The 14,616-nt window shown below is 40.6% G+C and overlaps 1 long non-coding RNA gene and 1 other non-coding gene across 2 annotated transcripts; both read left to right on the top strand.

The window, feature by feature from the left end:
- The first annotated feature begins 431 nt into the window (after positions 1–431).
- LOC132824206 (uncharacterized) lies at positions 432–5,324 on the top strand. The gene is made up of 3 exons (XR_009645646.1): positions 432–706; positions 3,315–3,593; positions 5,108–5,324. It is a non-coding gene; the product is annotated as an uncharacterized LOC132824206 (long non-coding RNA).
- LOC132824557 (small nucleolar RNA SNORD35) lies at positions 871–950 on the top strand. The gene has a single exon (XR_009645678.1). It is a non-coding gene; the product is annotated as a small nucleolar RNA SNORD35 (small nucleolar RNA).
- Positions 5,325–14,616: the final 9,292 nt, after the last annotated feature.

Here is a 14,616-nt window from a genome sequence, read left to right as displayed (position 1 = left end):
GGGGGGAGAGAGAAGAGGGGTGAGTGGGGGGGAGAGAGAGAAGAGGGGTGAGTGGGGGGGGGAGAAGAGGGGTGAGTGGGGGGGGAGAGAGAAGAGGGGTGAGTGGGGGGGAGAGAGAGAGAAGAGGGGTGAGTGGGGGGGGAGAGAGAGAGAAGAGGGGTGAGTGGGGGGGGAGAGAAGAGGGGGGGGGAGAGAAGAGGGATCCCCATCCTTACCCTCCGGTGGTGGAGCCTTGTCTCTGGTCCCTCGGGGAATGAAGAGTTTGGAGAAGATCACTGAGGAGCAGAGCACGACACAGGAAACCAAAGCCACTTTGTGTCCGGTCGAGGCCATGGCACCGACACCGGGGGAAGGGGCGGGGCGGAGGGGGTCACGTGCCCGCGATTTCCGGTCGCCCTGGCAATAAATAGTGCTCCGGAAGTAGATATCGGCCTCTGTCTTTCTCTGGGGAAGGTTCTGGAAGGAGCTGTTGGGGGTAGCGGCGGGGATTCGGCTTCACATGGCGGTGATCTCCTGGGAAAGGCCCCGCCCGGCTCAATCCCACCCCCCCCCCCCCCCGGGCCCAGAGGGCTCCCTCCCGGATCTCGGTCGCACCGGTTAAACTTTTGTCTCTTTGAAGCCCCGTTTTCAGGTCCCGGGTGAAATGTGGAGCTGGCGGAGCCGGGGCTCTGGCTGGAGGGTGAGCCGAGTCTGGAGCGAGTGGGCGGTAGGTCTCTGACAGCCCGCTGGAGCTTTCTGATGGTTTACTCTTTAACCTCCCGCTTTAACAGATTGATAATTCTCTATAATCTCCTGCTTTACTCGACACTAACAGCCACGTGCACTCGCTTTATAAAACCAGAAAGATCTGAGATTAATGATTTACTGAGCAGAATATGATGTTTAACTCACGATGGTCTTCATAGCCTTCTGTGATGAGACTGCCTTAAGGCATTGCTGATTACTGCTCAGGATTTCATCAAATGTGACCAGTGGAGTGCCACAAGGATCGGTGCTGGATCCTCTACTTTTTGTCATTTAAATTAATGATTTGGATATGAGCATAAGAGGTATAGTTAGTAAGTTTGCAGATGACACCAAAATTGGAGGTGTGGACAGCGAAGAGGGTTACCTCAGATTACAAAAGGATCTGGACAATAGGCTGAGAAGTGGCAGATGGAGTTTAATTCAGATAATTGCTGCATTTTGGGAAAGCAAATCTTAGGACTTGTACACTTAATGGTAAGGTCCTCAGGTGTGTTGCTGAACAAAGACCTTGGAGTGCAGGTTCATCACTCCTTGAAAGTGGAGCCGCAGGTAGATAGGATAGTGAAGAAGGCATTTGGTATGTTTTCCTTTATTGGTCAGAGCATTGAGTACAGGAGTTGGGAGGAGAAAGTGAGGTCTGCAGATGCTGGAGATCAGAGCTGAAAATGTGTTGCTGGAAAAGTGCAGCAGGTCAGGCAGCATCCAAGGAACAGGAAATTTGACTTTTCGGGCATAAGCTATTGGGAGGTCATGCTGTGGCTGTACAGGACATTGGTTAGGCCACTGTTGGAATAAGGTTCAGAAAAGATTAACAAGGATGTTGCCAGGTTTGGAGGATTTGAGCTACAGGGAGAGGCTACAGACTGGAGCTGTTTTCCCTGTGTCGTAGGCTGAGGGGTGACCTTTTTATAGAGGTTTACAAAATTTGAGGGGCATGGATAGGATAAATAGGCAGTCTTTTCCCTGGGGCTGGGGAGTCCAGAACTAGAGGGCATAGGTTTAGGGTGAGAGGGGCAAGATAAGACCTAAGGGGCAAATGTTTCAAGCAGAGGGTGGTACAATTGCTGCCAGAGGAAGTGGTGGATGCTGGTACAATTGCAACATTTGAGGCATTTGGATGGGTATATGAATAGGAAGAGTTTGGAGGGATATGGGCTGGGTGCTGGCAGGTGAGACTAGATTGGGCTGGGATATCTGATTGGCATGGATGGGTTGGACCAAAGGGTCTGTTTCCATGCTGTACACCTGACTCCAACATCAATTTTCTAAATTTAATTTAGAAATCTATTGAGTAATAGGTTCCTTAAATGGGAAAAGTAACAAATGCCATTTTGAATCTTGCTGTTGTCTGTCTCTAACTTTTGATAATCTCCTGTCCTAATGCTGTTTCAACTGAAAAGTTTAAGGCTTGTTTTGTAATAAAACAAATCTACGTTTGATCCATGTGCTGAGTACTGTATTGCTCACCCAGTTGCAACTTTCGGTTTCCATCTGATCTTCTGTATTGGGAGGTTCCTGGCAATTAGCTTGGAAGTTTAGATCTGTTATGCAAACCAAGTGTGCAATCTATGCTTGAGTAACAGCTTGAGAAAGAAGTAGGCAAAGAACTGGTAGTTGAGTACGAAAATGAACGGTGGTGTTCCTTGTGATAGCTTATTGAACTTCATTAGAACGCTGAAGGGAGGAAGTCCTGGCCTATCCTTGTCACTCAGGCTCTCTTCCTGGCAAACATCCTTGTAAACCTTTCCTGAACCACCACCAATTTAATAACCCTCCTATAGCAGGGCAACCAGATCTGGACACAGTACTCAAGCAAAGGCCTTGTCAAAGTCTTGAACCTCAATATGATACTCCAACTTCTCTGAAATGTTTGAGCAATCAAGATAAGTATGTTAAACATTGCCATAGCACTCACTGTCTACCTGTGACCTAAATTTTGAAGCATTAAGCACCCAAACTCCTAGTATCTGTTGTAAACACTACTCTGGGACCTAACACTTAATTGTTTGCGTCCTGTCCTTGTTTTTTTTACCAAAAATGCAATCCCCCTCATTTATTCAAATTAAACTCCATCTGCCCCTCAGCCCACTGATACATTGATAAAAATCTCTTGTAATCTAAATACCAACTTGTGGTGTCATCGACAAACTTACTAACCATGTCTTCTGTATTCTCATCTAAATTCCTAATATAAATTACACGCAAGTGGACATAGTACACTGCTTTTCACAGGCCTCCAGTCTGAAAAATAATGCTCCACCACACACCTACCTGTAAAGCCAACTTTGTATCCATCTGTTCTGAAGTGTTTGAATACTGAGGGAGCGGCAATTCTGACTCCAGCCCTGGTCTCTTTCACATCCCTGATTTTTACTTTTGGCTGTACAAGGCTGATACATGATCTCTGAAAATACTTATGGGCAACAGTAAGCCATCTTATTTTTTTGCAGCATTCAATTTATCATGAGTTAATTGTATATAATGGTCTCTGAATTGTTTCTGCAGAATATGACTTTAATTCAAAAGTTGTTGTAATCATTAATCTATTGTGACCTGCTTATTTGTAGATATTACTGGGTTCTGGGAGAAACTCACCTGGTGCGCCCAACTGAAACATGAAAATGCAAGGAGAAGAAATCCCAAGCCAGCAATGTGCACAAAACTCTTGTCCGCACTAACCTGTTCTGGGTTCACAAGTAATCCATGAAACCATATCAACCACTGCAGGTGGTGAGCATTGTTAACTTTGCTTTCAAGACTAAGTTTGACATTTTCTGGAGTGGACCTGTGCTTCCTTTCCTCCTGGCAAATCTTTTAAAGAGGAGGCGCTGCTGTATTTTCACCAGGTAAGCACAATTCAAGGTGTCAGTTTTCATTCTATAGTTATTTCATGCCATGATTACTTTGCATTGCTTACATGTTAGTTATTTGGGATCTGCTGGTGGTGTTGCAGATTTCTGCAGGGACTGCTGTACTGATTTTTATTTCTAAGCCTCTGAAGTCTAATCTACTTAGATGCTTATCCAGAAATGTACATTACATAGTCAAGCATTCTCGATACTGACGTTATCTAGTCCAGGGTTAAAATGTTTTATACTCATGGTCATCTTAATGACTGTGATGAGATTCCTTTAAAAGTGACTGATTACCCTGGGATGAGGATGAAGCAAATAGTTAATGTGATGCATTGCATGAATGTCTGTCACAGATGCAAATTCATAGGGCAAGATAATTACTCCTTCAGCATTACTACTTGAATTACTCCATTTTCCCACTTAATAACCTCACTTTAAGAAAAAGACAAGACTCTTAATAAGTAAAAGGTGACCCTGCTTCCCAATGGACACCAGATTAGAGTTGAGCAACACCTGGCATTTTTTTTTTAAAAAACTCCCTCACTCCTTCCTGAACTGTCTCTGACTCCTTCATGGAGGCACCCATTCCAAGTTCACCTGAACAGACTTGACTTCACTCGGGATACCTCTTACTAAGTTAGTAGCAATGAGTTCAGCCTGCCTAACCTAGCCTCATAGGGTCGGCTGCTAAGTATCTATTTTAGTCAGTTATGAATTGATGTGTATATATCCTTCATTGTGGTCTTATGTGCCAGCTTTCTTAATAAAGTATTGTATAGCAAGCACACAAGGTTAACAATACATGCCCATGTCATTGTTATGGGCTAGAACACTCAAATGTCAGCACCTGAGTTCTACAGTCATTTTCCACAAGTAATTTGGCAGGGAGAATAAAAATTAATAGCTTTACACTTTCCCACATTATACTACTATGTCACTTTTTTCCAATTTAGTCAACTCTGCACTCCTATTAGATTAGGTTCCACACAGACCCTCCACAGTGCAACTCATCAAGACCCATTTCCCTCTAATGCACCTAACACTATGGGCAATTTAGCATGGCCAATCCACCTGACTTCCACATCTTTGGACTGTGGGAGGAAACCCATGCAGACAATGTGCAAACTCCACACAGATGGTCACCCAAGGCTAAAATCTAACCTGGGTCCCTGGCGCTGAGGTTGCACTCTTTAATTTTCCTAGCTAACTGTCATCTGAATTTAATATGCTGCCTTTATTGATCACTGTAATCCTTGCATTAAGATTATGCAGTTTATGAAATACCTTAACAGCAATAATAACTGTCACTTAAAGTTGCTGAAGAAGTTGAGATATTGAATAAGTAGATTTTTCAAACTTGTAATGCTATCTGGTTATGTAGATATTTTGCAGAAACATTCCTGATAACTGTCTCTCTGTAGGATCAGCATTAACAATGAATCTGTTTAGTTTTGCTTACGTTTAATGTTATCTAAATTAACACCCAGATTAACATTATGTTCCAGATGCCACTATATTGGACATGAGTGAATCAGGCTGTGATGAGTTTTGAGAACACCACCTCCATGGAAAAGCTGGAATGAATTTCAACATATGTCAAATCTGACCTGATTCCCCAGCAGAATATTACACACTTGAAGTGCCACTTAAGGCTTGTAAATGTGCAATAATCAATTTTAGGTTATATAGAATATATTCAAATAAAGAGCCTTATTCAAATTATCAATGCTTTTAAGTTGTCCATTGTATTAATTTTTGATTTCACTGTTTGGTGACTGGGTGCATCTAGTAAGTGGTCAATTGGAAACTTGTGCAGTTGGAACACTGTTCAGAATGGATTGTTGACCAACACTGCAGGTTCAATGAGATCATGCCTGAACTGTGATCTAACACCAAAATATTTATTCCTTTTTATAGTGTTCTATGATTTGCTTCTAATGACCTTTCTTCAAGATCAGATGTAGGACTTTTTATTAAGGAAGATGAGAATCATGGGGTTGGGGTGGAAGAAAAGAATTTTCTTAGTATGGCAGTGAAATATACATTTTTAAAAAAAAACTAGGAGACCTATTTATGCAGAAATTAGCATGTTTCCAGATAATGTATTCAATAGTGCAAACTCATGTATTTCGGCCCAACTCCAGTTCTTGGGGAACAGTCAGCACTTGGGAATAAAGGTTATCTGCAGCATAAGATTTTATTCCTTCCTGTGTAGGAAAATATGACTTAGTCCAAAGACCAAACCACAGTCAGCCATAATGTACATTGTGTTGCATTGTTACATGATTACTTTGAGTAGTCATGAAGAATTCTAACAGACATTGCAGCAAGGACATAGGTCAATGCTTGTTGAAAGGAAATTTTTATTCTTGTCTTTGATCTAGATTAATATGGCTATTGTGACAGTGTATAAATATAATTGGAACTGTCTTTGGACTTCTCCAGAAATTTCTTCCACACTGCATTGCTAAGGAGCTCTAAAGATCCATTTGTGCTACTGAACACAGGATTCACGACAAAGATCTCTCCAACAATTGGTGCAATTGACAGGATGCTACACCTGTCCTCCGCCAACTGTGGGTCATTTGTCTTCAGTTACATGGTATTTAATAGCCCAAATGCCAGCTAAATGTCTTATTCAGAGTCCAGCTACTTCACTTTTGCATTTTAAAGGGATTGAAATCTTGTGTTTTCTTTCCCTCCCTCTTCTCCCAGTCCCATCACAGCATTCAGAAGGGAGAATGGCATGAAATGACTACCAGTCACATGAATTCTTTTGTGGACAGAATCTGGTTAGGCACTGACTCAGAACAAGCCTGACCTGGCCATGGCAGAAGTGTGTGGGGAATTTTGGTTGAGAGCCACATTGACAATCCAGGATGCAATCTCCTGATGAAGGAGCAGCACTCTGAAAGTTAGTGCTTTCAAATAAGCCTGTTGGACTGTAACCTGGTGTTGATATTTAACTTTTGACATTCAGGAGAAAGTAGCCAGCCTAACTGGAAACCCATCCCACTGAGCATTTAGTCCACTTATCAACACCTTGTATGCACTGACCAGGTGTACTGCAGCAACTTGCCAACAGTAACTCTTCTGATTTTTAGTGGGCTTACTGATGAGGTGGTGTAACCTGATAACAGTTGCTGTTCATGGGGATGAGAGCTATTACTTTTTACTTCCAGATGTAAAGACCAGTCTTTCATTAGCCTAACACATGGAGAAACTTTGAATACTCCTTAATTCCCTGTTTCCAACTTAATACCATTTAAAAGTATCCAGATCTTGTGTCTAATGTAGTTGACTTCACGTTTGTGTACATTGTTTTGGAAGCAGACTGCAATGTTAATGTGATTGGCAAGGTTTGTGGCATTTTATGCTATGTTCACAATGCTTTTAATTGTCAAATGATGCCAATTAGTGCTTGCCCATTGTTCCTCTTGTCTCCTGCCATACTGGTCAATGGTTTGTCTCTGCATATGTCAGATCAGTTCATGATAAACTGAATTTGAGATTCATATTGTCTCCTTCTTGTGGAAATTATTCTGTAAAAGGTTCCCTTATACAATGGATCTTGTCCATAGAATTGTGGTGCACTATATAGTTAGAACAATTGCTTATTGCTTTTGTTCAATAGTAGACAATGGTCTAACTTATTGGGACCGTGGCAAGTTATGTAGTTAGTAACCTTTACATAGTGCATTCCAGCAACTAATCCATTTGTTCACGATTTTAGTCAGCTGGTCCTCATTCTCAATTTTGTCTCTACCTTATGTCTCTCATTTGAGAAATCACCTGACCAGAGATCAATAACCAGGGGTGTACTTTAAGGGGCAATGGTTTGAGAGCATTTTTTTAAGGGAAAACACCCAAGAGTGGGTATAGTAGAGATAGGAACCACCACAACATTTAGTATTGGATGAACACCTGGACCCATAACAGCATGCAAGGCTGTTTTCAAGGTGAGAAATGGGATTAGAGCTAATGTGTCCACAATGGTCGTCATGCACCTGATAACCTTTTTTTTATTTAGTGCTGAGAGTAATATGAAGCTAAACTGCTGCATAGAGTAGTACAAGTGCCTAAGGAAGTTGGTGTTTTACTGTGCAAGTAGTTTGGTAGCTGCCTCTGTTCATGATATGTTCTTCAATATCAGGACTCTTTAACTATCGATAAAGAATTAATGTCAACCTCTTATTCCTGATGAAGGGCTTATGCTCGAAACGTCGAATTCTCTATTCCTGAGATGCTGCCTGGCCTGCTGTGCTTTGACCAGCAACACACTTGCAGCTGTGATCTCCAGCATCTGCAGACCTCACTTTTTACTCGAAGAGCATATGCTTGCTACCCAGTAAATATACAAGTAAACATCACAACCTCTAAGGACCAATTGCTGAAAGTTGAGCTGTGTTGCCACTGCCTTCAGCTAGTTAGACTTTTACAGCTGTGGACCAATTAACCAGGTCTTGCTGCTCTATGATCTGTTCTGACTGCAGCTTTTGAGCTCAGAATTGTCAAGGTGGGCATGATGTAGTTTGAAGCTAAGCACATTTTTTTTTCTCTTGGGAATGCATTTTACCAGCAGCTTGAAAGTGATGAACCTTGACCATAAATTCAGTTCTGCTTTAACACGAATGAAGAATTTCAACCATTATTTGTAGAACACTAACTTTCCTTACCTATATTGGCTATAATGTGGTTCTGGTCCCATTAGTTTGAATGGCATAACTTGTGCAATTTTAACACTATCTCGTAAGAATGTAGCTATCACATTATACCAGAACTAACTGTACTGAGAATGAAGTGCAGTCCTGAATGCCCTCTGGTGGCTAGTTGGTACCATCTGCATCCTTCCCATTTGAGGGAAAATGGACTGAACTCCCATTTTTGCAATTCTGGAGCTAGTATGTCTTCTAAAGAGATTCCTAGTGCTTTTGAGTTGGATTTAGCTCCTGTTAAAAACATTGCATGCTCTAGTTAATAAACATTAATGTGGAATAATTATCTCTGAACTGTGAGGTAGAGCATGCACATGTTCTTTTCCCTAAACCTTTAGTATCACCAGTGCCACAAGGTTGAAAGGATGTTAAACTTTCTTTTTTAAAAAAAACTGCAGATGTTAGAAAAACTCAGGTCTACCACCATCGGATAAAGAGAAATCAGTTTATGTTTCTGGTCTAGTGACCCTTCAGAATTTAAGCTTTTTTTTTCTGTTGTAACCATGGCTTAAAAGAATTAGTCATAGAGTTGCACAACATGGAAAAGTACCCTTCGATCCAACTCGTCCATGCTGTCCTGATATCCTAAATAAACTTAGACCAATTTGCCAGCATTTGGCCTATATTCCTCTCAACCCTTCCTATTCATCTACCCATCTAGATGTGTTTAAATGTAATTGTACTAGCCTCCATCACTTTCTCTGGTAGCTCGCTTCATTTATGCACCACCCTCTGGAAAACATTACACCTTTAGATCCCTTTGTGATGCTACTGTTTAAAATGAGGTAGATGAAAGGGGAATTATAGACTCATTAGCTTAACCTCTCCATGGGGAAAATGCTTGAGTCTATTACCAAGGAGAAATAGCAAGGAATCTAGATAGAAATTGTCCTGTTTGGCAGAAGCAGCATGGGTTCATGAAGGGTAGGTAATGCTTAACTTATCTGCTGGAATTCTGTGAAGATATAAGCATAATGGACAACGGAAACTCAGTAGCTGTGATGGATCTAGATTTCCAAAAAGCTTACAATGAGGTGCTGCAAAAAACTGATGCATAAGATACAGATACAAGGTATTACAGGCAATGTGTTAGCATGGATAGAGAATTGGTTAACCAATAGGAAGCAAAGAGTGTAGTTAAATGTGCCCTTTTCTGGTTGGCAGTGACTAGTGGTATTGTGGTTAAGCTTGTCCTTTCTCAAGGTGACTGTGCCCTTGATATTTTTTTTCCCAGAGAGGTGGGGTGGGAGTGGTAATTGGCTAGGCTCGAACTAGACTGGGTTTGAATGGTTTAATAAGGCCCTTTTTGCTTACACCTACCACATATTGCCTCCAACAGTAGGCGTTCAAGTCTTTAAAAAAATCTATAATCAAAAGGGATTGGCTAGCTAGCTGTGTAGCTAGTCTTCATTTAGATTAGTCAGTTGAGTTCAACTGGCATCTGTGTGAGGAGCTGACTCTCTCCATTTGTCTTCAAAGCCTGTAAGACTTTTTTTTTCCTTTTGTGCTAAGGGATATTGGGATTTTTGCAAGTAGTTTGGCACAGCATCATTAAGTTGGGATAGCCTGTCATGTTCAGATAGGATAAGCTATTTCGTGTTCTTTTTTTCTGTTCTTTGTGTTTCATTCAGTATTCTTGTAAATAAATTCTATTTTTGTTTAAAACTAAGTCTGACCAGCTTATTCTCTCCTGCTATATCCACTGTACGCTTGCTGAAATCAATAGCAAAGTTAGGGTCTGGGCTACTTTTTTGAAATGTTTTGAGCAGTCTGGCCTGGTCCAGTGTACCTCTAGGGTCAGTGTTGACACTGCACTTATTCACAATTTACATAGACGATTTAGAGTTGTGGACCACGTGTAGTGTGTCAAAGTTTGCGAATGACACAAAGATCGAGCAAAGTGTGCAGAGGAATGTGAAACTTTGCAAAGGGACAATTTCAGAGTTGGTAGAAGTCTGACAAAAGGAGTTCAATATAATGTGACATCATCAATTTTGGTAGGAATAACAGTAAAAAGGTCTATTACTTGAATTGTAAAAAAAAATGTAGCATGCTGCTCTGCAGAGGGACCTGGTTATCCGTGTGCATGAATCACAGTAGGTTGGTTTGAAGGTGCAATGAGTAATTAAGTCAAATGCAGTTTTATCCTTCATTGCTAAAGGAATTGAGTTTAAAAGCAGGGAAGTTATGTTGCACCTGCACAGGATGCTGTTGAGGTTACACCTGGAGTACTGTGTGCAGTTTTAGTCTCTTTACTTGAGAAAGGATGTACTGGCACTGGAGGGGGTGTAGCGGAGGTTCACTAGGTTGATTCAGGAGTTGAGGGGTTTAACTTATGAGGAGAGACTGAGTAGACTGGGATTATATTCATTGGAATTTAGAAGAATGAGGGGGGAATCTTACAGAAACATATAAAATTATGAGAAGAATAGATAAGCTTTAAGTAGAGAGGATGTTTCCACTGATGGGTGAAACTAGGACAAGAAGGCATAGCCTCAAAATTAGAGGGAGCAGATTTAGGATTGAATTGAGAGGGAAATTGTTCATCCAGAGGGTTGTGAACCTATGGAATTCTCTGCCCAGTGAAGTAGTTGAGGCCTCCTCAGTAAATGCTTTTAAAGCTAAGAGAATTTTTTGAACAGTAAAGGAATTAAGGGTTAGAGTGAGAATGTGGGTAGGCGGAGCTGAGGCCACAGAAAGATCAGCTACTATCTTAGTGAATGGGGGGAGCAGACCCAAAAGGCCAAATGGTCCACCCCTCCTCCTGGTTCTTATGTTCTTTTAAATCTTTCCTCTCTCACCTTAAACCTATGTCCTCTAGTTTTGGACTCCCTCATCTGGGGAAAAGACTTTGTCTATTTACCCTATCCATGTCTGTAATAATCTTTTAAATCTATATAAAGTCACCCCTCAACCTCTACGCTCCAGGAAAAATAGCCCCAGTCTATTCAGCCTCTTCCTATAGCTCAAAGTATCCAACCCTACATCCTTGAAAGTCCTTTCTGAATCCTTTCAAGTTTCACAACAGCCTTCCTATAGCAGGGAGACCAGAATTGCATACAGTATTTCAAAATAACCAAACCAATGTCCTGTATAGCCACAACATGACCTCCCAATTCCTATACTCAATGCACTGACCAATAAAGGCAAATATACCAAATGCCTTCTTTGCCCTGTCTACCTGCAACTTCACTTTCAAGGAACTATGAACTGTACTCCAAGGTCTCTTTATTCAGCAATAGTTCCCCAGGACCTTACCATTAAGTATATAAGTCCTGCCCTGATTTGCCATTTCAAAATGCAGCACCTCACATTTATCTAAACTAAACCCCATCTGCCACACCTCGGCCCATTGACCCATCTGATCAAGATCCCATTGTACCCAAAGGACACCTTTTTCACTGTCTGCTACACGTCCGATTTGGTATTTTTTGCAAACTTATTAACCTTGATGTATCTACTTGCGTATCCAATTTGAATTTAGTTCGCCTATCATTTACCATAGCGTCTGGGTACCTGAATTCATCCTGCATGTCTGTCACCAAGGGAGTCAATCTCCCAGTAGGTTTGCCTTACCCCCAGGAAGAGTTCATTTTGCCCCCTCTGTCCATCACTGTAGAACCGGGTGCAAACTGCCATGGTCTATTGATTCTTTGCATCGGTGCTGCAGCTGTGACCCTCTCTATAAAACTGGCTGGTGGCATTCCATGGCATTGACTACACCCTGTTTCTTTGCAAACTTACCATTGGTGGATCTTTGAGTAAATGCTTTTCTCCTATGATTGTAAGAAGCGTTGGTTCTCCGTAAAGCTTTACCTATTGTGGTCAATTTAATGTTTGTTTCCTTGTTCCCTATTGTTACTTCTCCAGTTTCATTCTCTCAGGTTCTGAAGGAGGGTTCCTGGATGTGAAACAATAACTCTTTTCTCTCTAGTGATGCTGCCAAACCTGCAAAATTCCTCAAATTTGTTTTTGTTTGTTTCAACTCTGGCACCTGCAGATCTTTGTTTTATCTCATTCTCCAAGGTTGGTTTTCCCTTTGGCCTCTCTTTTCCTATTTAAATAAAAACTCTTGTTGCCCATCTTGAGTTAATTGCAAGTTTACCTGAAGTTTATTTTCTCCCTCTTTATTTTTTGGCTTTTTATGATTTCCTAATCCTGTGCCTTACCACTAATCTTTACCATGTCCATGTTTACTTTTTAAATTTTATACAATTCTTAACGTCCTTGATGAACCATGTTAGTTTATTCCCTTCCTAAAATCTTCCTTCCAAGCTTATCTTTTTAAAGTGATGAACAATTTTCTTAAATTTCTTCATTGTTTGGAACTTTTTTCTGGTAAACTCCTTTTCCAGCCCAGTCTAGCCAACTCTAATTTCATTCCTTTGTAATTACTCTTATTTAAGTTTAGTACAGTTGTTTCTCCATCTCAAACTAAAAGCTAAATTCTGCCATGCTATGGTCCCTGTTTTCTCTGGGATCTTTTTTCTGGCATCATTTATTAAATCTGCCTTATTACATATCACTCACTAGATCCAAAATAGCCTGATGTATTTTTGGTCCACTACACATTGTTCCAGGAAACTGTCCTGAACGCACTCTGAATTCTTCCTCATGGCTACCCCTGCCAATCTGACTTTCCCAATGTACTTGAAGATTTTTACATGCCCTCATCTCCTAATTCATTCTCTGTCCTATCCTATAGCCAGTGCTAGGTTGTCTACAGACTACTCCCACGTCTGTCCCCTTCTTCTGATATTATACTCATGATAAAACTACAAATGCATTGAAGAGTTAACAGCACAACCCCTGTTGCAAACCCCAGAAAGACATTTTGAACAGAAGGTCATGTTGAGTGTTTGGACAATTTGAAATCCTTTTGTGAGAACATTGACTAATGCATTGTGCATGGGATGGAGTTTCATGGGGCAAGTAACAAGCAGTTATTCACTATCCAGAGCTTGATTTGAATTTTTATTTATGATCTCAATTTCCAGGAATATAAAAGAACTATCAAAGTGGAATTTGATGAGGCAATATGTGTTGCCTTAAGCTTGCAAATCCCTTTTGTCAGTAAAGCTGTGTGAAAGCAAAAGCACAATTCTGGAAAACAGAAGGTTTCAAAGTACTTTTTAATATAATGAGAATTTACCCTTGAAGAGGATAAATGTTTCGTTTTGCATGACACTAACCTGAATAGTTTTAATTTTAAAAATGACATTTCCTCCAAGAGGGTAGTGCTGCTTTCTGGGTTATTTCCCTATGTAATAATGGCAGCATTGTGACACTTCAAAAATTACCTTTTTGGTTTAAGATGCGTACGTCCCTGTGGATAAACAGTGATGTTTCTTTTTTCTGACACATTGTCTGAAATGAAGTGAAGGCATCTCTAAATCCCATGCACAGTTTCCAGTTCTCCAGTCTTTTTGTTTTGTTATGCATCACCAGAATTTAACGAGAAGGCTGAAGAATCCGATCGCTGCATGTTTGTGATAAGCTCTAAATACAGCTCTCTCATTGATTGCTGGAATGAAGCATTTTGTATGCAAATGAAGTATGGATTGGCAGAGCTAATGCTGCCAGGATGGAAAATAACAAACATTTAGTCCCTTGAATACACTGTTTGCATAAGCTTTAAGTAACTTTGAACAGGAAAATGTTTTGCCTAATTGTAATGCACAATGCAACTTAGACCCCTTGTTTTATTTTGTAATTCTAATCATTGGGAGAAATATGAAATACAGTCCATTGTAATTATACAAAGTTATTCTTTTCCAAACAAAGTAACCATAGAACTGACCATCTAATAACTGTTGTGGTGAAAATGCACTACATTGGGAAATACTCATTCTTTGACACTTGTGTTGGATATTTGTGTGCTTTAAGATTTTATTCTTATTCCTTCATCTTTTCATTCTCCTATCCTAATACCACTTTTTAGTTTAGTTTACTGTGATCACAGACGACTCTGCATCTGAGTTAAGAAGTTATGGGTGTTCTCACTCCAGAAAATTGACATATACTTTAGGCTAACAATTCAGTGCAGAATAGGCAAGTGAAGTATGTGCATTATCTGATATAATCCCTTTGAGATGAAATCGAAAATTCCAGCTACATATTTGGATGATACTATTCAAATTCTGTGGTGTGCTGGCCAATATTTAATCCTTGACCAACAACACACGAAACATCGAATCTCCTGTTCCTTGGATGCTGCCTGACCTGCTGCGCTTTTCCAGCAACACATTTTCAACAACATAAAACCCAATTAAGCAGTAGTTCACTTCATTATTATTTGT

Source organism: Hemiscyllium ocellatum, chromosome 18 (genome assembly GCF_020745735.1).
Source record: "Hemiscyllium ocellatum isolate sHemOce1 chromosome 18, sHemOce1.pat.X.cur, whole genome shotgun sequence".
NCBI classification, from domain to species: domain Eukaryota; kingdom Metazoa; phylum Chordata; class Chondrichthyes; order Orectolobiformes; family Hemiscylliidae; genus Hemiscyllium; species Hemiscyllium ocellatum.
Note: the sequence above shows the minus strand (reverse complement) of the source record. Positions and strands in the feature narration are given on the sequence as shown.